This window comes from Odocoileus virginianus, chromosome 10 (assembly GCF_023699985.2).
Source record: "Odocoileus virginianus isolate 20LAN1187 ecotype Illinois chromosome 10, Ovbor_1.2, whole genome shotgun sequence".
Lineage (NCBI taxonomy): Eukaryota > Metazoa > Chordata > Mammalia > Artiodactyla > Cervidae > Odocoileus > Odocoileus virginianus.
The window spans coordinates 69,941,359-69,965,685 of NC_069683.1; the positions used below are offsets into that span (position 1 = coordinate 69,941,359).

A 24,327-nucleotide genomic window follows, 5' to 3' on the forward strand; every position below is an offset into this window, starting at 1 on the left:
AGTGTTAGTGTTTGCTTGGTTTGAACTAAGTTCTGTATTTTGTTCATTTCTGTCAAGCTAGTCTATGATAATCTGTGACCTTTTAAAGATAAATTAACTGACAAAGCTATTCCTGACTCTATCAAGAAATGTCAGGAAGACTGGCAGGAAGAAGGAAATGGCTGTGGGAGTGACAAAGCACTACCCACTCAAGGAAAGAAAGTGAGGAGCAGACTCAAAGTCTTAAAGGAATGGTGACCTCAGAGAAAGAAACTTCTCTTATAAGGCAAAGTTCTTTCTGATTTGTCTGTTAATTATTCCAGTACCTGTAAGTTTCAAAAACATAATGGGAAGGAAAGCTGACTCTATCATTTTCACAAGTCACACATGATTTCTTGACACTGCTAAAATAAATCACTTTGGTTAATTTCTTCTAGCCTGATCAGGGAGTAGGAGGTATTTTAAGATGACACTGAGAAAAATTCAGCCACTCAAATTTGACAGCTTATTCACCCAAGTATATGCTTACTGAATGAGAGCTAAGAATCATGTCTAAATTCCATTAACATTTTGAAGAGCTAGAAGTGTATTTGCTAACTGCTGATGATAAAATTGGTTTATATATAAGTGTCTACATAGAAGAAACTTTAGTTATTTTCCAGAAGGAACTAAGGCAAATGTGGGGTTCAGGAATGAACATCTATTAAAAACTGGCTGGGCATCATTATTTTAATCTCAATCTCAAGGAAGAGAGGAAAAAGAAAAATCTCTGCACTCTGCAAGACAGAATGTACATGGAAAGAACACTGATATATCATGGAAGGATGGGTGCAAACAAATGAAGGTAAACATTTATATGAGTCTTCATAAACTGGTAAACAAGTCAAAATAAGCGAGAAAGCCAATGGCTTCTCCCTGTCTTGGAGATGCAATTAGTGTGAGAATATATTTCAGATTAAAAAATGGGACATGAGTAATTTTCAGATCAGAGAATTTTCATTTTTACTCATTCATGATATATTTGTTAATAATCTAATATGATATATTCTAAGCTGAGCATAGAATCACAAGGAAATAAGAATCTATAATTCTTCTCAAGGAGTTCAAAATGTAGACAAATAAACAGATGAACAAACCCAGGCAGGTGCTCTGATAACTCAAGATACCACAGGTGGTAAGAAATTCTTCTTGCCTAAGAAGTGGGTTTAGAAAAATTTTGCATAAGAAGGTAACTTGACCTGAGTGTTATAGACTCGGATAAGTAGACAAGTAAGCAGATGGCTATTTGCTAGAATGGTATAGTAGAAGACAATCAAAGAGAGAGCAACCTATGATTGCTCTCTATATGCTCACAATATGCTCATATATGCTCTCTATATGCTCACATATTGCTCACAATATGAAGAGAGTATACAGGAAAAGGAGCGAGTTGATGGGGAAAGTTAATGAATCAGTCATGTTGGACATAAAGTATTTGTAGCACTGATATAACATCCAGACATGTTCAGGAAGCCATTTGTTATATGAGAATCAACCTCATGAGAGAATCCTGAACTTGAGATATAAAACTGGGAAATTATCAGCATAAAAATGGCTGACACATATAGCATTGTGTAATTAACTAAATAAGTAATGGATTGTGTCAACGGCATAGGAAAATCAGAAGAGGAACCGTCTTAAAATTTTGGAAGTGGAAAGAACTCTTAGGATTATCTAGAATGCTAAAAGGATATGAAGGATAATCTCTTTATTTTAATTACAGTATTAGAAGACCAATTCTCAGAGAGACAGTGTGCTCTATATTATACAGGCATCTTCTGGGAATGATTGGACCATCAGAGCCCATTCCTCAGTAAAAAACTGTGTGGTGATTTTTCACATCATTGCAGCTAGCATGGGTAATTGTATGCCTGGGGGAAGAAAATGGAACAGAGTCCAAAAGGAAAGTCTTCTATTGTAGGTTCTACATAGTGGCTCTAGTGGTGAAGAATCTGCCTGCCAATACAGGAGACACAAGAGATGTGGGCTCAACCCCTGGGCCAGGAAGATCCCCTGGAGTTGGAAATGGCAACCTACTCCAGTATTCCTGCCTGGAAAATTCTAAGGGCAGAGGAACCTGGTGAGCTACAGTCCATGGGGCCACAAAGAGTTAGACATGACCGAACACACACACAAACACACACACACACACACACACACACACACACACACACAGAGATTCTATTAAGTAGAGTAAGATAGGAATCTAATTTCATTCTTTTGCATTTAAATATCTAGTTTTTGCAGCACCATTTATTGAAGACTATCTTCTTCACTATTTGGGCTTCAGAATTACAGTCAGAAATTTTAATAGGAACAAATGATAAAGGGCTTCATTAAGACCTATATAAAATATATTAATAAATTTATCTTCTCTTAGCAATGTGAATATTAGACATTTAAGAGAAACCAACTTTCTTTTACGTTATTTCAAAAGTTTGCCATTATTTGTAAATGGCATTTGGGAGAATGGACCCACGTGTGCGTACGGCTGAGTCCCTTTGCTGTTGTCCTGGAACGCCACATCGTTGCTAACCGGCTATGTGCTTAGTCGCTCAGTCGTGTCCATCTCTTTGCGACCCCGTGGACTGTAGCCCACCAGGCTCCTCTGTCCATGGGGATTCTCCAGGCAAGAATAATGGAGTGGGTTGCCATGCCCGCCTCCAGGGATATTCCAACCCAGGGATCGAACCCAGGTCTTCCACATTGCAGGCAGATTCTTTACCATCTGAGCCACCAGGGAAGCCCAGTTAATGTCTATACCCCAATACAAAATGCTTTTGGTATTAAAATAAAATAAGAAGGATGACATTTAAAATGAGCTTATAAAACGGAATGACATTCATTACAAAAATAAAATACAGAACCTCCAAATTGTCCCCTGAAAAGAGAATCTCAGCATGGGAAAGAAATAGCAATTTTACTTTCTAAATCTGTACTCCTAGGACAATTCTCATATCTTCCACCATAATCTCCCAAATCCAAGATACCAGTAAATCTCATGCTTCTTCCTTCCTCCTTATAGTCTGCATTACATAAGGCAGCTGGAATTATCTTTTTTTCCAGCTTTTTGAGAAATAGTTGACATAAAATGCTGTATAAGTTTAGGGTATATAATGTGATAATTTGATATGTATATATGTGAAATAATTACCACAGTAAGGTTAACACATCCATCATTCACATAATTACAAGTGTGTGTCTGTGTGAAAGAGAATGTGTGGTGCAAATATTTAAGATATTCTCTTAGCAACTTTCAAGTACATAATACAGCAGTCAGCAGGCTGTGTACTAGATCCTCAGAACTTACTAATCTTATTACTAGAAGTGTGTTATCCATATCTCACATTTTCCCCAACCTTCTGCCCCCAGCAACCACCATTCTACTTTGTTTCTGTATGAGTTTTGCTTTGTTTCCTAAATGATTCCACATATAAGTGAGATCATATAGTTTTTGTCTTTTTTTTGTCTGATTACTTAGTTCACACAGGATAATGATCTTAAGGGTCATCCATATTGTCAGAATGCAGGATTTCCTTCTTTATTCTGTTTGAATAAATATGTATAAATATAATGTAAAATATATATGATATATATTACAAACATATATAATTTGGATATATATCATATTTTCTTTATCCATTCATCTATCAATGGACACTTATATTGCTTTCATATCTTGGCTATTGTGAATAATGCAGTGAATGTGGGAATGCAGATATTTCTTCAATATAGAGATTTCATTTCCTTTGGATGTATATCCAGAAGTGGGATTCCTAGATCATATGGTAGTTCTATTTTTAATTTTCCATACTGTTTTCCATACTGGCTGCACCAGTTTACATTCCCATCAAAAGTGCATTAGGGCTTTCTTTTTTCCACATCCTCAGTGACAGTTGTTACCTTTTGTCTTTTTAATAATAGCCATCCTATCCGGTGGTAGGCGATATCTCACCATGGTTTTGATTTGCATTTCTCTGATGACTGGTAATAATAAGCATCTTTTCATGTACCCATTGACCATTTACATGCCTTTGGAAAAAAGTTTACTCAGGTCCCATTCTCATTTTAAATCAGATTATTTGATTATTATTCTTTTTCTTTTCTTTTTTGCTTTTGAGTGGTATGAGTTATTTGTATATTTTTTATATTAACTGCTTATTGGATACATAGTTAGGCAAATATTTTCTCCTATTCTCCAGGCTGCCTTTTCATTCTGTTCGCTCTTTCTTTTGCTGGGTAGAATCTTTTTATTTTAATACAGTCTAATTGCTTATTTTTTATAATGCCTTTGTTTTTGGTGTCTTATTAAAAAAATCACTACTAACCAATGTCAGGAGCATTTTCCCCTGTTTTCTTCTAGAAGTTTTATGGTTTCAGATCTTACCTTTAAGTATTTAATCTATTTTTAGTTAGTTTTTATGAGTAGTTATAAGATAGGGGTCTAATTTCATTCTTTTGCATTTGAGTATCTAGCTTTCCCAACACCATTTATTGAAAATAATTTCTCTCTCATATTGAGTATTCTTGATTCCACTGTCAAATATTGATTTGTCTCTTGCTTCTCAATTCTATTTCACTGATATCTTTTTAAACTGTAAATCAAGTCACTCTGTTTTCTGTTTAAAAAAGAAGCAACAGCTTTCCATTGCACTCAGAGAATCTGGTTTCATAAAAGCTGACCACTGCTTACCATGTCTCCTGGTGTCTTCTTTGATTTGATGTTCTACAGTTCTCACCAAACCCCCTCCCCTACTACCCTGGCCTTCTCACAGTCTTTCAAATAACACCTCCAAGCTTCTTCTCCTCTTGGGTCTAAATTTGTTGTTGGCTGGGATACTCTTTCTCCAAGTCTTAGCTCTCTGTTCAAGTATCAAATATATAGAGAACCTCTTCTGAGCACTATTTAAAATACTTCTACTTTCAGTTGCTCTGTTCACTTATCTTGCTCAATTTTATTCAAAGCATTTAGTATGAACAGAAGTGATTTTGTATATTTTTTATTGCTGACTATCTTTTTCCCTTAACTAGAAACCATGAATTTAGAATGACAGGGACCTTGTTGATTGCTCTCTACTCTGTCCCAAGTTCCTAGCTAGTTTTGATACACACTCCAATTTCTCTGGTCTCCAGTGTATATCCAGGAAAGATGTTCAGCTGCTACCTAACCCCCAGTATAGGTAAGCAAGACGGACGGTTCTTAAGATGGTTTGACTGTATGATGCTGCAAAAGTGATATGCATTCAGTAAAAAAAACCCTGAACTTTAAATTTTGAATTTTGATCTTTTCTCTAGCTAGCGATATGTGATAGGATACTTTCTCCCAGTCATGCACAGGATCATGAGGGTAAACAACTGATACACCAGAACCATTCTGGACCTGTACAGTCATTCTGTTTTTCACTTTCAGTATTCAATAAAATTCATGAGATAGTCAACACTTTATTATTAGAAAATAGGCTTGGTGTTAGGTGATTTTGCTAAAGCATAAGCTAATGTGTGTTCTGGAACATGTTTAAGGCAGGATAGGTTAAGCTATGATGTTTGGTAGATGAGATGTTAAATGCATTTTCAATGTGATATTTTCAATGGGTTTATTGGGATGTAATCTTGTCATAAGCTGAGGAAGATCTATAGTTTAATAGTCCTGTGTCATACTATTTGTTCAGTTCAGTCTCAGTCATGTCCAACTCTTTGTAACCCCATGAACCGCGGCATACCAGGCCTCCCTGTCCATCACCAACTCCTGGAGCTGACTCAAACTCATGTCCATTGAGTCGGTGATGCCATCCAATCATCTCATCCTCTGTCACCCCCTTCTCCTCCTGCCTTTAATCTTTCCCACTTCAAGGTCTTTTCCAAGGAGTCAGTTCTTCACATCAGGTGGCCAAAGTACTGGCGTTTCAGCTTGAGCATCAGTTCTTCCAGTGAATATTCAAGACTGATTTCCTTTAGGATGGACTGGTTGGATCTCCTTGCAATCCAAGGGACTCTCAAGAGTCTTCTCCAACACCACAGTTCAAAAGCATCAATTCTTTGGTGCTCAGCTTTCTTTATAGGTCAACTCTCACATCCATACACAACTACTGGAAAAACCATAGCTTTGACTAGATGGACCTTTGTTGGCAAAGTAATGTCTCTGCTTTTTAATATGCTGTCTAGGTGGTCATAACTTTTCTTCCAAGGAGAAAATGTCTTACATGTTTTTAATATCATCCTGGGGAGACGGTTAGTTTTTTAAGCTTCAGGCTAATTAAAGGCAAACTCCTTTTTTTACGGGTGTTCTTAGCAGAGCAGTGCCCTTAGCATTACTTTAAGAAATGCTAAAATGGAACAGTACCAATCATTGAAAGTGTATTAAAACAGTCCAGCTTACAAAGACACATTTCTGTTCTTTGTTACAGCAAAGTCAGATAAATGCGTTGAAAATCATGTCCTATTTATCTGAGGAGAGAGAACTGTTTCAAGAAGTTAGGACAAACTCAGCCCTTGATTTCCTTAGTGCATGCTCCTGAAAGGTGGTATGTTCCATCCTAGAATAAAGAAGCTCATATTTTGGCTTTATTATTCCGTTAGTCCAGGTAGGAATCTTAGGTTCTGTGGGTACCTTACTGAGGTCATCTAGAAGTCCAATGCCCTCACTTGAGAGATAAGCAAACTGATGCTCAAAGAGAAAAGGAATTGGCCATCACCCCAAACCGAGTATTAGTGAAGTCAGGACTAGAACCCAATAAGCTACTCTATCTCTTAGTCACTTTTTTTTTCCAGTTCACCAAATAATGACATGTATCATTCTATAATTATAGGCATCTTAGTCTGCATTGTCTTAATCTAATGAGAATTAATTTATGTCATTAAATTATAACAAATTACTCTCAGTTCATGTCTTCACATTAAAATAGTTCCTAATTATATTTTGGCAATGAAACTCATTATTTGGCATTTTGAAATGAAACTATCTCCAATATCTGCATTATACTATTTGGAGTAGTTCTAAAAACATAGATATGACTCTCAGATCTTCACTTTTTAAACAGTTTAGTACGTAAGGTTTGGTTTGGATGAGAAAAGCATTACAGACAGGAACATGGGGAAGGTATATAAAAGTAAAATCTTAAAGCACCGCATAAAAGGCACATAGATATTTATATGATTGTAGTGTGGAAGAATTGTTTCCAAGTATGAGTGCTAAAGTCAGAAAATGTAAAACCAGATACATCTCACATATACAAATCATTGTATAAATCCCCCAAATACCAAAAACAAAATTGAAAGCATAATGACAACTAGCAAACATACCGGTAGCAGATACAACAGATAAAAAGTTAATATCCTTAAAATAAAATAAACTCAAAATCAAAAGGTTAAAAAACAGCATATTCTATATAATACAGTTTGCTAGAAACCTGTACAGATTATCCGACTGCACTGGGACGGAAGCAGCGGTGAGGAAGAAAATGTGGAATGGAGGGTGGGTACCTCCATCTACCTGGACTGACAGTATCACCCGTGTATCCCCTAGTGGAAAATAAAAGCCTGTTTTATAGACATGTTTCTCACAAATTACTAAATACAGAATTGTTCAAAGATGAAACAATAAAGGCTGTTCTACAATGATCATATTTGGTTGCACCTAAAACATAACTAATGCAACACAAACTTTGATATTTTTAAAAACAGTCACAGAAATATGTAGGTTTTTTTTTCAAGCAGTACCGTTTTATCTCATTTTTTGGTTGTTTTTTCTGTTTTATTCATTATTTTCCCTTTCCATTAAGTTTTATTACAGGGTATTGAATAGCTCCCTGTGCTATACAATAGGATCTTGTTGTTTCTCAGAAACATGCAGTATTTAAAAACAGCCACAGAAATATGAAATCAGTTCAGAGTCAGACAGGCATTTTTCTGGCTTTATTTGCAGACAGTTTATGCACAGGCTGAAAGCAAATATAGCTGGGGACAAAATAGCATTGTAAGTAATGAATAGTTTCAATATTAATCTCCTTTATTTAAAGACTACAATATGAATGGAAATTTCCATTTTCAGAAAAGATATCTCCAGATAACCCTTACTTGCCATCAGTCACCTTGAGCTCATCCCACAGGGCATGTGGTGTATCACAAGCTAATAAGTAAATAACCTACTCATTCCTCTACCAAGGCAAGCCTGCACACATTTATTCATTGAATGCCTGCCCTGGATGTGCAAAAGAATTCTTCTCCTGTTCCTTTATAGCGGAGCTAGGACACTTGTCTTTTGAATCTGGTTGCTACGACAGTGTTCCAAACATTTGGGATGATTATTTGTACCACCTGTTTCTGGAACTCTCGGAGGATGGCTGTTCATTTTTATCCCAGGTGATTATGCTGTACGTGAACAGATGAGCCATGAACTGTTCATTGCTCAGAGGTTGTACTCCACCATCTCTGAAAATATATGCCATTATGTGGGGTTTTTAAAAAGCATTCAACCAAAACAACCTTTAACTTACTAAGGATGATTTATTTTAGAAAAGCTTTAAAAGACATTTCCCTAATTAAAAAAATAAGTTTCTTCTGTTGGCTGTTTTATATTCACTCCACACAAGCAAAAAATAAAGAAATATCTCTCCTAATTGCGTCTGTGCTTTTTGACTGAATTAATACTTAAAGGTGTTTCTTTTGAAATGGAAAAGAAACACAGAGGGATTTGACATGATTCAGAAAACAATAATGAGCAAACATACTACACCATTTATTCCTTCAGTGTATTCTTCATTTCATGACACTCTGCTCAGTTTATGACCCACTGAGGGAAATGCAAATAAAACTAATCTTGGAGCCCTGAGTCTTAGGATCACTCTACAGGAGAGATCATTTAAAACAAAGACCTTGATACTCTAGTACATGGATTTCTGGCATGTAATCCAAGTGATATATGTGGAAATGATAGACTGATGTCTTAATCTCTATAGGAATAGAATGAAGCAAATATTGAAAACTCTTAGGTTCAATCAAACTCTGTGGTCCAACCAAATCTTTACAAGTATAATTCATTATATGCTCATCATCAAACCAGCTCTTTTACAAGTATTAAGTGAAAAGCCTTGGCTTGAGGCCAGCTTTTATTGGCAGCAACATTTAACATAAGGATATCAAGAGTTCAAGGATCAATAATTAATAAGAATCAAAGAGCATGTTTCAAAGTTAGAGGATTTTCCTGTGAAATTTAATAACATATGTTCTTAGAGCTATAGGAAGCCATGGGCATGAATCATCTATTATTGGAAATATAAGATATATATTTAATAAAACAAATATATCTTTAGTAAAAAAAAATAGTTCTTATAGATAAGACACACTTGCAGATTTCTACTAGCTTAAGAATGAATTTTATCATCTTTTCATTTATTATTATTGATGATAAAGTATGTACAATGTTTTAATTTAAAACCCTTAGGATTCATCCATCTATTTTTTTAGCTTTTCATTCTATTGTTTAATTTTTTAATTAATTTATTTTTTACTGAAGGATAATTGCCTTACAGAATTTTGCTGTTTTGTGTCATCCATGTATTTTTAATGCTAATGTCAATTTTTTTTTAAGTTCATTTTTCTTCTTATAAGAAACTTTTTATACTTGTTAGTTTCTGGTTTCTTCAGATGGAATTTAGTCTGGGAAACTGTTCTCAACAGGATAAGCAACGACTGAGCAAACATCAGTCCAATGGGCAAAGAAGAAAGCTCCTCTGACAAGCAGAAAAGAGGTCATCAATTTGGAGGTTGTCATGAGAGTCGTCTTGAGAATTAAAGAAAGCCTGATCTGTGTTTGCAGACAGAGAGAAGGGGTCTATTCAAATAGAAAAAGAATGAACAACAAGCAATTATCATCTGTATACAATAATTAAGTTGAGGAAAACATGAGGATCCTGGAGAGGAGAGATGGATGAATGAAGAAGTGGTTAAAGCCTTTGTTTGCCAAACAAGGACATCTTAGCAGAGGGCTAAACAGAAAATTGAAAATTGCAAAATGCAATCTTGCTAGTAGCTTTCATTGTGTTTGATACATATAAAGACACATGGACATTTAATTTACATCTTGAAAAGTACTGCCAGAGGTCTCTGTACAATGTGTTGCTTAAAAGCTAGTGAGGATATACATTCTGTGATTAGCTCTTATAAATACAATAAAATTGTTTAGTATTAAGAAAACTCCATGATTAATTGTCTGGCAGTAACAGGTGCTTTTTACGGAGGATAGATTACGTGACCAGCATTATAGGAAACCATTGCTGGTTTCCCAGGTAGAGCTAGTGGTAAAGAACCCACCTGCCAGTGCCAGAGACGTAAGAGACGCAGGTTCGATCCCTGGATAGGGAAGATCCCCTGCAGGAGGAAATGCAACCCACTCCAGTATTCTTGCATCCCATTCATCATTCCTGTAGCTTTAAGAGATGAGAAAGTAGGGAGAAAAGATGCGTAACAGGAAGCTGCCTGTGGAATCAAGCCTGGTTTTAAGAGGCTCCACAAACACCTGAACCAGAGGCTGACTTCCTGCTCTTCCATCTCTGCTGAACTACTTCTCTTTTCATTTATAAAGAATCCTTTTATAACCTAAACAAATACGCTTGATTTATACTAAGTATAGGTTTTCATACATTTCTTAAATGCATTTCAAGAAGAATATTTGACTTAGATCATCAGTAGCCTGAATATTATTAAAGATTGTGCTTTTGATAGTGCTAAGTTAATCTTAAAGATTATTTACACTACCAAGCTAAAATGGATGGCTGAGGAAATTACTTTGCTATGTTAGGAAAATTACAAGTTTGAAATGAAGCAGAGAAATATTGACCTGAATTATTCATGTTTTCTTTTCCTTGCATTTAGCACAACTCCTGGTACATAGCGAGCACTCTGTTTTTTGTTTTGTTTTCATTGATAGGGGAAGTAACACTTCATACTCAAAATTCAACAAACCATTTCACTTTGTCTGGATGACTCTGTGCTGAAATCCACACCCCTAAGAACTATGAATCTTCTCTGAAAGTGAAAAGTGAAAGTGTTAATTGCTGTCTTGTCTGACTCTTTGCAACCCCATGGACTGTAGCCCACCAGGCTCTTCTATCCATGGAATTCTCCAGGCAAGAACACTGGAGTGGACTGCTGTTCCTTTCTCCAGGGGATCTTCCGACCCAGGGACTGAACTCTGGTCTCCTGCATTGCAGGCAGACTCTTTACTGCCTGAGCCAGCAGGGAAGCCCCTCTCTACTTTAATGGCGCTATACAAACAGATTATCCTCATGGTGGCCGAAATCTAGTTATACTATTAAAACAAATAGTTGGAAAAATGGCAATTACAAACACTATGAAGATTAAGGCCATGTCACCAAAATCCTTTAGCTAAAATCATTTCCTCTCTTAACTAAAATTATTGCATTGCTAATTAAAACTCCTAATATTTTACTTTAGGGAGAAAATACCATTTAAAGTCCACAGTCAACATAGCTTGTCATACTACCAGGAAGCAAAAAAAAAAAAAGCACTCATTAAATGTTATTCAGCAAGTGATAGGTTTATAAAGGGGAACACCTTATTAAAAACTCAGGGGCAATATAAGCATAAAGCATTTAAAAAGCTCTTCATTCTTTTTAAAAATGTAAATATTGCCTAGGGAGGTGATTGTGCTTTTGTGACACATTTTATCCTATATATATTAATCTTCATCCTTACACTGGGCCTGTATGCTTTCACTGGAGCTGCAACCCATCATAATTATAATTTGGCACTACAGGTTACACTGAATATAAAGCATTTAATAGACATGTTTATATCATAGAACTATGTAATTAAATAACAGTTAATTCAAACGACAAGCTTTTTCTTGAGCTGACTGTAAGGGGGTTTCCACACTCATTTATGTCGTTAAACTAAAGAACTGGTTACAGTAAAGTCGGAAGCAGAAATGTAGCACCCATTCTACTGCAAATCACACTTTACAAAAAAGGCTGAGATTAGCAAACTCTTGGCCTTGCAGTTCCTCTTTCCACTCTGCACCTAACTATAAATTAATCAAAGCAGTTTGCAGGTTTTAGATCTCTAAAGAGAGCGGGCTTGTGGTCTGGGTCCATTAGCTGAGCTTCTTGGAGCAGAGTGCCAAGCACACATTGTGGACTTCATCCTGTTGAGGCTGATAAAGCTTCACCCAGAGAAAAACTAAACACTGTGGCCAGACTCCGGCTAAAGCCAGTGAAGGAGCCCTCCTAGGAACAGATGTGTGCCTCAATCCATATAACTTCATCATCACACCTGAACAGACAATGCCAAGTCTTCTCATACTGGTTGGGGAAATCATTCTGAATAGAATAAATGGTATTTAGGTGAGAGAGTCTGCAATTTGAACCCTATTAGTTAGTGTTCATGGGGTTTTACAATTTTTTCTTACTTTTGGTTATCAGCAGTTAACTTTTGCCTGTCATTACATTAGCAATATTTATTAGCAGTTTCCGTGAGTGAAAACACTAGGCTTTGCAAACAAAGTCTTAATCCCAGATTGACTCTCCTTGGCTTCCTGCTATACTTTCTTTGGTATTATCACATGCTGTGTACTTTAAGAATTCACTGCTGCATTCATCTAAGCCAAATATAATTACAAAGGTATTTTTGCATCCAAAGAAAAAAACTACAATGCATTCCAAAGTCAAAGAGAAAATACTCTAGGGGTTGGGTAAACTATTGCTTCTCCTCTACAGGATTGGTAGAAGCCAGAGCAGACTATATTGCTGCTGCCCAGGCCCAAGGATTGGCTGAGATATCCCCTGCATATTTTTTTTAAGGGAGATTTCATGTTGCACATGTAAACCTTGTACCTATTTCTTACTCTCAGCAGCACAGTTTTAGAGCTGAAAGGAACCTTACAGATCACTAGGTTCAAAGTTCTCTGACTATTTTGAATGGCCAGAGCATGTAACTCACCATATTGGGCACTGGATAATGCATAGTTGCATAAGAGAGAAAACTGCTTTTGAGGAACTTATTTAATATCACCTGGATTAATTCTAATTCCCCACTCTTGTCATTCCCTTTCACATCAGCAGCTTTTAGCTGCATAATGGCTTACCACCATGTACATTATCTTTTTCATTAATTTCTGTACTAGTTTCCCAAGTTTGCATCTCTCCATTAGAATATAAGCCCTGGAAGGGATGATGTTTTCTAATGTTCTCACTATTCAACCTTAAGCATTTATAGCAGGGTCTGCTAACTAACATGTGCTCAATAAATGCTGGTTAAAGGAAAGAATAAATAGATACTGGATTACTGCCAGGATCAAATGAGGTGATTCATGTAAAACACTAGCATGCTGGCTGCTACACAGTTGAATGTTAATAAATATCTGTGGAATGAATAAATGAATAACACAAAATCTATAGAAATAAATGTCTCAGAAGAAGTGGCCTTGGAGTTGACCTTCAGAGGATGGTCAGGGCTTCTGACAGTAAGGGGAGTGGGCAGGTGGGAAAAACCACATGAACAGAATGGTGTGATCTTGGACTGTGAGCCTGCCATGTGTCCAAAGTACCAGGCAGAAAATGAGGTTGAAAAAGTAAGACAAATCAGAGAGTCTTAAATGTCAGACATAGCTCTTTCTTTTCCATTTTCTTTCTTTCTTTTCTGGGAGGTGGTGGGAGGTAGGGCATTAAACCATTCATTCAACAGGTACTTGTGGACTTCCACTATTAGTGACTACATGACTTAAACTTATGGCAGATACAGAAATGAAAAAAGCATTAAGGTCAGTGCTCTCAGAGAGTTTTCAATCTAACCATCCTCTGCCTTCAATTCAGTTCAGTTCAGTCGCTCAGTCATGTCCGACTCTTTGCGACCCCATGAATCGTAGCACGCAAGACCTCCCTGTCCATCACCAGCTCCCGGAGTCCATCCAAACTCATGCCCATCAAGTTGGTGCCTACATGTTAGCAAATCAACCCCTTAAAAGGTCAAGTGTCAGCAACATCAGCAGATCTGAAGCCTGCAGTGGGGGTCTCTGGACGTACTTCAATGCGGAGCGCTAAGTCCTAGGAAGCTGGTTACTAATATAGCCACATATCCCTTGCTCCTGCTTACTTGCACTGCTTTCTGTGTATACGAAAAAAAAAAAGAGAAAAATTCATCTGGATTCAAGTGATCTTAAGCAACATAATAAAATTCCTAGAGAATGAATAGTAAATGGAAAATGGCTATTCTGAGCGATGAGAATAGTGCAGAAAATTGAAGATCAGAAATCCAATGCTGTTGTTTAAAAAAAAAACTTCTTGGAATGTTGATAATCTTCTCAGCCAATCTTAGAATTAGGAGGCATTCCTTATTTTGGTAATCAAACCCCTAAAATGACAACAACATTTTCTACTCAAATACTGTTTAGTTCTATCTTATCCCTCAGCAGGAATCAAAATTACCTTTCTTTCTTTCAAAGAAGAGTTAGAATGTTTGCCTGATGAGAGGATTCAATAGATGAGAACCCCTTAAGTATTTTATGATGACCCCTGGGGCTGGTCAGCAGGGATTGATTTGGTGGGATTACTAAAAGCTACGTCTAAACCCAGTAGGGATCACAGAGATGCTAGAACACAAATAAGCATGGATGGGTTTCACCAGAGGGCCTGTTAAGTGCAAACAAAAGAAGAGAAACCACACGCCTTTAAGTGAAGAGCAAGGAGGTTGAGATGCTCCTTTGCTATTCATCTTGCTGAATAAGGGTTGCCAACACTTTTGGTTGGTAGAAGGCATTTGATCATCATTTCTTAAAATGCTGCTTTGGAGACAGAGCACTCACAATCAAATTCTATGTGGAGCATTGACTGTGTGACCTTGGGCAAGGTAAACTCTGTGCTTGAGAGTCCTGATTTGTAAAATGGAAACATACCTCCCCCACCCCCACAGGCTTAGTTGAGGATTCAATGAGATAACGCATGTGAAGCTGGCCCAGGTGGACTCTTAGCTGCACACTTCCTGAAACTAGCACAGCCTTTTCAATATATTACCTTTGTATAGGAGAGATGGCTCTATAAACCTCTGCAAAAATGGAAATCAACTAGTTGTCTTAAATTCTGGAGTCTGACTCTGGATTCAATCTCAACTCTACCATGTGTCGGCTAGAGTCCTTGCCTTGATATCTTATCTGAAAGCAGAGTCATTGTAATTCCTATCTCAAAGGGATGCTCTGAGGATTAAACAGATCACTGTAAGTAAAGTCATGAAAGTGCCTGACACATAGAAGAAAATCTGTATCTTTAACCCATTTTTTTTCCCTTGGAAGAAATGCTGATCAGTCTATCCAACAACCTGAAAGGTCACGCTGATTGCCCCTGCCGAAAAGTACCAGATAAGGCCCAGGGACAGACATCCACCAATCAGCAGCCCGTTGCCAGGCAGACTGATGGACGCGAAGGTGCCAAGACTCCGGCCAATCAAGAAAAACCGACACGGGACAAAAGGCCAATCAGCACCCTAGAGCCTGATTCCAACCATATTCGAAAAGGTCCCGCTGCTTCCGTATCCACCAGGGTATATAGGTGCCACCCCACTTCCCGCAGGGTGCAGACCTCTGCTTCTCCCCTGCTCGTGCCTGGGAGCTCTGCCCGGGAGCGATTGCCCAATAAAGCCTGTTAATACTCTGGCGCTTTCTTTGTCTTGCCGCGGCGTTCTCACACAACCTACAATGGTCCAATATACTACTGCCTAAAATGTTCATTAGAATTCTGTAATTTTAAAAAAAATTTCATCTCAATTCACTCTCTCCACTACAATATGAGGGCTTCCCAGGTGGTGCTAGTCATAAACAATCCACCTGCCAAAGCAGGAGACATAAGAGATGTGGGTTTGATCCCTGTGTTGGTAAGATCCTGTGGAGGAGGGCATGGCAAACCACTCCAGGATTCTTGTCTGGAGAATCCCATGGACAGAGGAGCCTGATGGGCTATAGTCCATAGGGTCACAAAGAGTCGGACACGACTGAAGTGACTCAGCACACATGCACAGATACATTCAGCTCGGTTCAGTCGCTCAGTCTTGTCCAACTCTTTGCAACCCCATGGACTGCAGCACGCCAGGCCTCCCTGTCCATCACCAAACACTGGTGCTTGCTCAAACTAATGCCCACCGAATCAGTGATGATATCCAACCATCTCATCCTCTGTTATACCCTTCTCCTCCTGCCTTCAATCTTTCCCAGCATCAGGGATTTTCCAAGGAGTCAGTTCTTCACATCTGGTGGCCAAAGTATTGGGGTTTCAGCTTCAGCATCAGTCCTTCCAATGAGTATTCGCAACTGATTTCCTTTAGGATTGACTGGTTGGATCTCTTCGCCATCCAAGGGACTTTCAAGAGTCTTCTCCAACACCACAGTTTAAAAGCATCAATTCTTTGGTGCTTAGCTTTTTTTTTTTTTTTTAGCTTTTAAAAGCTGGCAGGCGATTTTATTTTATTTTTTTTATTTATTTTTTTTTTCATTTATTTTTATTAGTTGGAGGCTAATTACTTTACATCATTACAGTAGTTTTTGTCATACATTGAAATGAATTAGCCATGGATTTACATGTATTTATAGTCGAACTCTCACATCCACACATGACCACTGGAAAGCCATTGCTTTGACTAGATGGGCCTTTGTCAGCTAAGTAATGTCTCTGCTTTTTAATATGATGTCTAGGTTGGTAATAGTTTTTCTTGTAAGGAGTAAGCGTCTTTTAATTTCATGTCTGCAGTCATCATCTGCAGTGATTTTGGAGCCCAAGAAAATAAAATCTTACTGTTTCCATTGTTTCCTCATCTATTTGCCATGAAGTAATGGGACCGGATGTCATGATTTTCAGTTTTTGAATATTGAGTTTTAAGCCAGCTTTTTCACTGTCCTCTTTCACTTTCATCAAGAGGTTCTTTATTTCCTCTTTGCTTTCTGTCATAAGGGTGGTGTCATCTGCATATCTGAGGTTATTGATATTTCTTCATGCAATCTTGATTCCACCTTGTGCTTCATCCAGCCTGGCATTTTGCATATGTAAGGGAGTGTTATTTATGTATTCATCAAAATATCAACAAAAATTTTTGAAAGGCCAGGAACTTGCTTTCCAAAGAGTTGAAATAATTTAAATGTAAAAACCTATATATGCATATATAACCTACTGATTCATGCAGGTGCTCTGCCCATTCTTGGATTGGGCCCTTTTAAAAATTAGTTTCTTATTTCCTGGTAAAATATTTCTACAACCAAATGAATTGTTGCTATTTCTAACTCATGAATTAAAATGTGTAATTTTGGAGCTGGGAGAGGCTTTACAAATCATCAACCAATGCTTTCAACTTCTAGGCACAATGCTGCCCCTCTGCTCTGGGTCTGCCTTCTCAGAGCTTCTTCCGGGTGCTCTGCTTGTAGGAGGACTGGACTTCCTCTCCTCTTGAGGGAGGTTAGGCCATATGACTGCCTTTGACCAGTGGAATGTGAGGCAGAGCTTTAAACCACATTATGCTGTTCTTCCACTCTTCCTTTCCCTCTGCTGCATGTCCCACGTGAAGCTGACCCTTCAGGCCTTGAACCTTAAGCAGAGCATAGCTTCAGGTAATGAGTAGCTAACAGGATTAGCCACTGAAATTTTGGGGTTGTTTGTTACTGCAGCATAATTTAGTAAACTATGACTATTTTCAATCCCTGTGTCATGAAGATCCCCTGGAGGAAGAAATGGCAACCCACTCCAGGATTCTTGCCTGGAGAATCCCATGGACAGAGGAGTCTAGCGGACTACCGTCTGTGGTGTTGCAAAGAATCAGGCATGATTGAGCAACTAACACACACACACACACACACACACACACACACGACTATTTTCAGGAATCAATGTCCAGAACTATTACTTTTCAACGGGGACACATCTAACCCAGGAGAAAGCTGGAAGTAGATCCCATGTCTCCTGACTCCTAGTTCAGAGATTTTTCCACACTAGTACATGCTTCAAGAAAAGCTTGTTGTTGTTGTTCAGTCACTAAGTTATGTCTGACTCTTTGCAACCCAGGAACTATATCGCTCCAGGCCTCCCTGTCTCTTCCTGTCTCCAGGAGTTTGCCCAGTTCACGTGCATTGAGTCAGTGATGCCATCCAACCATCTCATCTTCTGCTGCCCTCTTCTCCTCCCGCCCTCAATCTTTCCCAGCACCAGGATCTTTTCCAATGAGCTGGCTCTTCCCATCCGGTGGCCAAAGTATAGGAGCTTCAGCTTCAGCATCAGTCCTTCCAATGAATATTCATGGTTGATTCCCTCTAGGAAGTCTCCTAGAGGTTTGATCTCCTTGCTATCCAAGGGACTCTCAAGAAGCTTCTCCAACACCACAGTTCAAAAGCATCAAGAAAAGTTAGTCATTCTCTAAGTAGTTCTTCAGACCTCTAGAGTAACTTCTAGTCACACATTTTTTTCTTCCCCAAACCCTCCAGTGGCAACCCATGCACACTGTTTTACTCTACAGTTCTCTCCCAAATTCTACTCAGCTTTATCCCCAGTTTATCACTATTGAAGAAAGACAATGAAAAATTTGCTGTTTTCAGGGGCAATTGATAATTTTGGAGGGAGCAGTGGCTGTCCTTTCTGATGTATGCTGGAAACAAGCGAGGCTCCCCTGAAGACAGCTGGTGGCAGCGGCACTCTTGTTTGAGGGTGGGATCTACTGAAAACCTTATCTCGGTCTTTGTGCTCTGATCCCATTATTGGTGCAGTACAGTGTATACATCTCATGATATTTTGGCTAATATTATCTCAGGTAATATTTACATTTATATTTTAAAGAGACAGAACTTTTCCCAAGGGTGGTACATTGGGAAGTGGTTAATCCCATACTAGATGCGTTTGAAAAACACTGTCCTCTTCCAGTATTTTATCTACAGTATAAGTGTAAGTTCTCTCAAGGGGAAAAAAAAAATAATAACATGGGCATTTAAACTAATTCCTCTGTATAGGAATACTTGATTTTGTGTAAAATGATTTGCACATCTAGATACACAGATACTGAGCTGCATTCACTCTGCTCCCTCTGCATTTGACATGTGAGAAGCCAGGGGAGACTCTGTACAATTTAGCTTGTCTCTTCAACAATCATCCTGTAAGTAATGTTTGCAGATGCAATAAACACATCCTATATTAGCATATCAGAGAAGGCAATGGCACCCCACTCCAGTACTCTTGCCTGGAAAATCCCATGGATGGAGGAGCCTAGTAGGCTGCAGTCCATGGGGTCGTGAAGAGTTGGACATGACTGAGCAACTTCACTTTCACTTTTCACTTTTACGTACTGGAGAAGGAAATGGCAACCCACTCCAGTGTTCTTGCCTGGAGAATCAAAGGGATGGGGTCACACAGAGTCGGACATGACTGAAGTGACTTAGCAGTAGCATATTAGCATATAATATTTCTTTTTACATAAAGTAATAAGTTATGGGGGATATTATGGGTCATTTAGTTCAGTCTACAAAATGCAACATTGTTCATAATCATCAAAAGCAGCAGCCAATGGCCTTTATTGAAGTTATGATAGCTCTGTTTTAAAATAAATACAACTACTGTAAAATTCCCCAATTTTATTTGAATCGGATACAGTGTTTTGCACAATACTATGTATACTGCTATTTAGTAGGATATTTATGGCCAGATATTTAGGCTGCTTCAGAGGTGGCTCAGATGGTAAAGTGTTTGCCTGCAATGTGGGAGACCCAGGTTCGATCCCTGGGTCAGGAAGATCCTCTGGAGAAGGGAATGGCAACCCACTCCAGTACTCTTGCCTGGAAAATTCCATTGACAGAGGAGCCTCGTAGTCTGCAGTCCATGGGGTCGCAAAGAGTCAGACACGACTGAGCGACTTCACTTTCTTTCACTTTATGGCTAGAAATAAAACAGCCGAAATTGACAACTTCATCTACAGGCAGGAAAGAACCCAGTGCCTATGGGAGAAGGTGGGTTAGGAATTGTGTAGAATTAACGGTCCCACTCCCAGCATCTGTAGTGTTCAAATGCTGACCATAGTAGTCCTAACCCTAATGTTAAGTCCATTGCCTTTCAGAGGTCTCTGGTGAACTGTCGTTCTGCCTGATGGGTTTAGAGGAGGCTTCCTCAATAATGGGAACATCTCTGCTGAATAGAATGGAAAACCCTGACACTTCAACAACTTCTTGATATTCAGGTTGGGAGAAAGAAAAGCCTCCTGGCCTCTCTCCCAGCAGACTGGGAAGGAAATAGTGGCAGCGTGTGTGGCTGGCCACTGACTCTCGCAGAACCTGATTCAGCAAGCTGACAGTATTGAGCACTTCTGTCTTCAGCACATAGCTATTTTCAGAGAACAAGAAAAGGGAGGGGGCTTGTTCATATTTCCTTTTGATGTGAAGAGAGAACTGTGCAATAACATTTCATATACAAAAGCCAAAGACGATTTGGGCTGGGGAAGTACCATCTAATTAGAATCACTTTATTCCCAGCTATGTCTGGGCTGCTTCCTATTGAGAATGGAGGGTAATAGGGAGGTGGAGAAGGCGGGGAGAGAGACTGCTCAGAGCAAAGCAATTTTGAATTTAACCACAGTGTCAAATTAAGCTACATTAAGGAAGCTAGATACTTGCTTTACTGCTTTCTACAGCTCCATTTATTTTTGCTCATCCTCGCTAGGGCGAGTCAAACTCTGCAGTCACTATTCAGTCAGTGCATACACAAGATTTCATCAGGGTGAAGAGGACAAAAACACCGCCAAGTCTCCTGGGTTAAGTGGAAGATACTATCCTTTCAAGAGCAGCAATAACCAAAGAAAGCCACAAACTTTTATATAAGATAAGAACACAGGTTAACAAGAATCTTTCCTCTCGTGAGAACACTACATTATCTTCTGCCAGCTTCTTTAGTTTACTGATGTGATAGAAAGCTGATGATTTATTGTACACAGTAAAGAATATTGCATTTAGGAACTGTGCTAGCCGGTACTCCATATTCTCCTCAAAAATAAAGAAGGAAACTTTAAATTGGATTTCTGACACTGGTTGAATGGTTTTAGTCTAAAAACTATTGAGTAGATTAATCTTAAAATGGGACACATAAGCACAGCATCATTTCTGATAGACTTCTGTTTTGCAATGTCATTTAGAGCCATGCATCACTGTGGACCAACAACCTCAACACCTTCAAAGCCCTCACTGATCACTCTCTCCCTTTCTACCCTCAAGACAGTACTTCCCTCCAGGCCTGACTAATGAGATCCCCCACTCTGGAACCCTGCTAGGCTGGGCACATGGCTGTGGGTTGCCTTTCTTCTGACTCCATTCTGAAACTTTCAGAATGATATTGTTATCATTTTTCATTTTATCACTCATCAGTATGACTTTGTGTCATTTGTCATTGATAGTTTTAATACAAAACATTTGTACGGCCCCCAGTCTAACAGAAAAGAGATGCCACTCAAAGGCAATCAACATTATGTTTCTTATATATTCTTTTAAAGACATGGTGGCATAGATAAGCAAACTTACAATCAGCCCCTTTGAAACACAAGTCATTCATCTATTAGCCCTGCTTTCTCTTTACACATTGTTACTGCTACTAAAGTCCTGGCCACTTTCCCATAGTTACTGAAGGCCACAGCATCTGTTTCCTGATACTTCTCTCTACTTCATCACCACCATCTGGGTGACGTCAGATAGCATAGAAACTACCCTTGACTCTCAACTCAAGAGTCCTTTCTTACCTACCCTCACTTTAGCCACTCCGTCTGAAATCTGAAATGGACAGTGCATTCTGCAGCCATGCCTTCCATATCCTTGGATTCCCTTGAATTACCTGATGCTATCTCTGTCTCTTCATTCACTTAGACGTCCACTTAATATTTACATGTTCCTCCAACATACCAGTCTCCTGTAGATGTTAGAGACCTCACGATCTATCACTTCAAGTCCTCTCTTATCAATAGTCTCTTCCCACCCAGCTGTCCTCTGGTGCCCACCCTACAAAAGCCCTATTCTAGAGCAGTCCAATCATTCTTCACCTGGATTTCTGCTTGAGGAAAATTACAAACCCATCACACTGTGTTAGCTTTCTTTCTCATGTATCTTTAAACTTTCCTCTACTTACCAGTCCCATGTAACCTATAAAAAATGTTTGCGTCTCGCCATCATCTAAAGAGGTATTTTCTTCATTTAATCTCTCTAGGTATCATTTCTTCAAATCTGTGTCCCTTTACACTGAAGCTTCCTGAAACAGTCATTTATATTTGTTGTTAACTGAAAATTTGATTCACTCTTCATCTCACAGCAGCCTGATTCTTGATCCACCACTCTAATGAAAAGATTATTAACATTTTTAATAGCTCCTGAGTTGTCAAAGCCAATGTACCCTTTCTAGCCTTGACTTGACTTTAACAATAGTTTATACATGAACGATGGCTCAGATCCCTGGGGGCTCAGGCGGTAAAGAATCTGCCTGCAATATGGGGGACCTGGGGATCGAACCCTGGAGAAAGATCAAATCTTGGGAAGATCCTCTGGAAAACGGGACAGCAGCCCACTCCAATATTCTTGCCTGGAGAAGCCCATGGACAAAGGAGCCTGGTGAGCTACAATCCATAGGGTCACAAAGAGTTGGACAAGACTGAACAACTAACAATTTCACTTTTCATACATGGACGATGCCTGACTCCATATACCAGGCCAAGAAATCTCTGTTGAAACCATTTTGCTCAATTCCTTCTGGCCACCTCCCATTGGATATCCCATAATCTCCACAAATTCAACATATTCATAATGACACTCACCAGTTTTTTCACAAAACCCACTCATTTTCCTATGTTTCCTTTCCTAGAAAAATAAAACCACCTTCACTTAATTGTGTATGTCATGTATTTAGGAGCCATGTTGAAATATTCCCCAATTAGTCACTAAATCCTTCAGATTATACTTTCTAAATTTTTCAAAACTCTGTCTTCTATTCTATGCTGGATGACTATGCTTCTATTCTGGATGACTATGTTACCCTGTTAATTAGTCTTTCTCCATTCTTGCCAACTGCAATCTATTCTCCACTGACCGGCCATATTGGTCTTGAAACGTAAAATCAAAATAAAAAGGACTGTGCTATCTATGTGACTTCCAAGCTCCAAATCTCTGAGTTTCTGAACAACTTGCAGTCCTTTGACAAGTACACCAAAACCTTTATGCTCTGACTACTGCGGTCCTCTCCAGCAACTTTTCCAGCCAGTCACTCATTTTTCCCCCAAAACTTCAGAATTATTTCATGCTTTATCAGCCCTCTCAAATTTGAAGAGGCTGTTCCCTTTGCTTAGAAAATTCTCCCATCTCTTTCCCATTTAGCTAACTCTATCTCATCGCTTAGAACACAAATTGACTCACTCCCTTTGAGAAGCATCATTAGTTCTGATGCAGATGCTCCCACTTCTGTGTTTCCAGTGTATATGAATATTTTTACAATGTACTTTTTGCTGACTTTCATGCTTCCACAGGAGCCAGTATGGTGCCTGGGATATATTAGGCTCTTAATAAAGACTCAAAAACTAATTAGGTTTCTATGACATAATGTGACAATGTCCTTCTCAGATTCTTAATGAAGATCAATTATCTATCAGTGTCGGATTTAATTTTTAAGTTTAAAGACCATATATTCAGGTGACCAATTCATTTTTAAGCTATCTTTATTCACACTAGTGACTTAAAGATTGTTTATGAGTTAATGACTATTTCTGTTCTCAAACATTTTAAAATGTGTAACAATTAAAGATTCTCTAAAGCCACTTTTTTTTTTTTTGCCAGTGAGAGAGCTGTTGATATTTAGTTTTATTTCCAAAAGTGGTTTCTTATAAGTAAAATATCCTTAACATAAATACTATGAAGGTTGGGCAGCAGGTGATTAATTCAATTATTTTAAGGCCACTGTGAAAAAAATTTTTTTTCTCTATATTTCTGTCCTTTGATATCAGAATTACTTATTCAGAGGCTTTTAGTACTGAAATTCAAGATATTGCCAAGATTCTTGTAGATTCCACTGGTAACAGGCTCACAATCTTTTAAAATTTATTAATTACCCATATTAGATTTATTTTAAAATTAAAAAATGCATGTTCTGATAACAATAAAATACTCAGACAAAACAACAACAGTAACTTTCATAGTAATGTTAATTCTGGAAGTGGAGAACTCTTTTTGTTGTTGCTGTTAATTTTTTACTGAGGGATAATTGCTTTACAGAATTTTGCTGTTTTTGTCAAACCTCAACATGAATCAGCCATAGGTATACATATACC

General features: G+C 38.3%; 1 protein-coding gene across 2 annotated transcripts in view; it reads right to left on the reverse strand.

The window, feature by feature from the left end:
• Positions 1-24,327, reverse strand: part of PDGFD (platelet derived growth factor D) — a 265,934-nt gene that overhangs the window by 37,206 nt on the left and 204,401 nt on the right. The window lies entirely within an intron of this gene.